Genomic DNA, 3,251 nt, shown 5'->3' with positions numbered 1-3,251 from the left:
TCCTGTATGACATACAGCTTCTCAAAAATCTGCTGGAGGATCAGCTATGAGTCAGTCTGACTCAACAACACTAAGTTGAGTTTGAGTATCTGTGGTTTTTATTAAACAAAGTAAAACATTGCCATTGAGTTGTGCCATATCAATAGAGGTTGACTGAAAAGTTTATTTCATCCACTTCTCCAGCTATATGTGCTTCCCAATTGAAGGCCTTAACTTTAGATACTGTATCAGACAATGTTCCTCTGCTATTCATAGGGTTGTCAAGGCCCATTATATCATAAGTGGATGGCTAGTCCTACTTCTTCCTAGTCTGTCTTACTCTGGCAGCTCCGCTGAAACCTACCCATCATGAATAACTACTGGTATTTGAAATACCAACAGTATAACTTCCAGCAGATGAGTCATAGCGTTATCTCTTTAAGGAAAGGAAAATGATACCTTCCAAAAATCATTTGAAAAAGACAAAAAAGAAAAAATCATTTGAGATACTCAGATTTTACTCTGAAGCATACTAGTCTTTGGTCTTTTTACGAAAGCTTTTCCAGGATTAGCGTCATTATGAGTTAAATGGCACAAAAATAATTTGGAGACCTTCTCTGCCTTTTTCATTTCTGTCTATCAAGCACTGCTTGAAGAATGGGGACTATAAAGATTAATTAAGTCATGAGTTCTGCTTTTCTAGTCTCAGCAATGTGGTAGGATAGGTGTGGGGGAAATTATACATGATAGGGTTGGTAGGGGAGCGCTAGTGGCTTAGTGGTAAGAAGCTGTACTGCAGTCCTGGAGGCACAAGGTTCTAATCCGTCAGCTGCTTCACAGGAGAAATGGGCAATCTCCTTCCGAGCAATTAACTGCCTCTGAAAACCCACAGAAGGTTTGGTTCAGACTCAAAGCCACACAACAACAACAACAGGGTTGGTAGCAAAATGTTTGTTAAAGCACCAACCTGCTAGCCTGAGGCAGTTCAGAGCCACCAATAACCTTAAGGAGAAATATGTAGCATTTGATAGCACATCAACATCTCTAAAGATTACAGCCTTGGAAATTCTGTTGGACAGTTCTACCCTAACCTAGACAGAGTTTCTATGAGTCAGAATGGACATAATGGCAATGTTTCAACTTGTTTGTATTGGTTTTATTTAATAGTAACCAAAGACAGAGATAAAATATTCAACTCGGTGGCACATCTAAGCAGGGATTTGAAGGGAATGTAAGCTAGAAAGCAGAGTAGGGTAGGAAAGGCAGCAGTCCAGCGTGGGATTTTATTGTTTGGTTTTTTAATTGTGATTTTAACAAAAGTTTACAGAAAAGTTGGATTTTCATTCTCATTGTTGTACATTTTCCTTCCACTCCCTTCTCCCTTTGTTCACTCATTATTGCATAATTTCCTCCTTCTTTTACCCCTTCTTGTCTCCTTCCCCTCCCCCAGTTCACTTTGTAATGCACCTCTTACACTGGACTGTTGTAATACATATAATGCCTAACCATATATTTCTTTTAAACAGTTTTCCCTTCATCTGTTCCAGTGCCATGTTTGTTATCTAGCCCTTCTTTCCCATTTTCTCCCCAACTCCCCATGTCAGTCCTGTTTTATAGCAGTGGTGTTATTCAGTATTTGTCCTTTTCTGACTGGGATATTTCACTCAGCATAAGGTCCTCCAGGATCACGAAACATCTGTAATGTTTTATGAGTTCCTTGTTTTTCAGTGCTGTGTAGTATTCTATTGTGTCATAGTTTCCCTATCCATTTGTTGATTTGGTTTCTTCCATCTCTTTGCTACTGTGAATAACAAACAGCAATAAATATAGGTGTTCATACAACTGTTTCAGTGGCGGCTCTGGTTTCTTTAGGGCATATTCCCAGAGGTGGAATTGCTGGGTCAAATGGTATTTCTATTTTCAACTTTTTGAGAAAGTGCCAGACCGCCTTCCATTTTACATTCTTAGTAGAAGTGAATAAGGTTTCCAGTCTTTCCACAACTTCACCAGCATTTGTTGTTTGCTGCTCTGTTGAACTTTGCTATTGTTGCTGGGTCAATGTAGGTTTTGAAACACCTGTTCAGACATCTGTCTACCTACTTTTGGGCCAGCTAGAGGAGGCAGGGCAGGCAATAGGCGTTGAACACAGTGCTAAGGAGTTTGAGTTGATTTTGGAAGTTTAAGTTTTTCAGCATAAGAGATGTCTTAGAGCTGCATGGAGTCTCCACAGTGAATAAACAAAGTATAATCTATTTTTAAAATAACTCAGTACTAATATGATTCATAAGAGAGAAAATAATTTGAAAGTGCATAGGGTTTTTGTTCATCAGAATTTAACAAATTACACCTTCCTTACAGATTTTAAACACCACCTTTATTACACATGAAATGACATATGCATATATAATAATCCTGCAATTTTTTCTATTTCATTTGCCCAAGATTCTGCTAAAAATGATCCAAAAGCATTTGAAACACTATGTCAACAGAGAACTGCCAGATGTGCAGGCTGGATTTAGAAGAGGTTGTGGTACTAGGGATATTACAGCTAATGTTAGATGGATCTTGGCAGAAAGCAGAGAGTACCAGAGGAATGTCTATCTGTGCTTCATTGACCATACAAAGGCTTTTGACTGTGTGGATCACAACAAGCTATGGCTGACTCTGAGAAGAATGGGAATCCCAGAACGTTTGATTGTGCTAATGCAAAACCTATCCTTGAACCAAGAGGTAGTGGTCAGAACAGAGCAGGGAGACACTGGATGGTTCAAAATCAAGAAAGGGTTCTGTCAGGGATGTATTTTGTCTCCGTATCTTTTCAATTTGTATGCAGTGTATCATCTGAGACACCGGCCTGTATGGGGAGGAATGTGGCATCAGGATTGGTGGAAGAATCATCAACAACCTGCGTTATGCGGATGACACAACCCTGCTCACTCAAACTGAGGAGGACCTGAAGCACTTGCTGCAGAAGGTCAAAGGACTGCAGCCTCCTATATGGATTGAAACTCGACATCAAGAAAACAAAGATTCTCACCACTGGGCCAATTGGCAGCATCAGTATGGATGGTGAAGAGATTGAGACAGTTAACAGTTTTAGTTTACTTGGTTCCACAGTCAACACTCTTGGTAACAACAGCCAGGAATTCAGGAGATGAATTGCATTGGGGAAAGTCAGCTGTGAGGGACCTCTCAAGAGTACTGAAGAGCAACAACTTCAGGTTGGAGACTAAGGTGCACCTGATCCAGGTTATAGTCTTTGCAATTATGTG

The sequence above is a fragment of the Elephantulus edwardii genome, unplaced genomic scaffold, assembly GCF_000299155.1.
Source record: "Elephantulus edwardii isolate Elephantulus edwardi_28Jun2011 unplaced genomic scaffold, EleEdw1.0 scaffold00176, whole genome shotgun sequence".
Taxonomy (NCBI): Eukaryota; Metazoa; Chordata; class Mammalia; order Macroscelidea; family Macroscelididae; genus Elephantulus; species Elephantulus edwardii.
Note: the sequence above shows the minus strand (reverse complement) of the source record.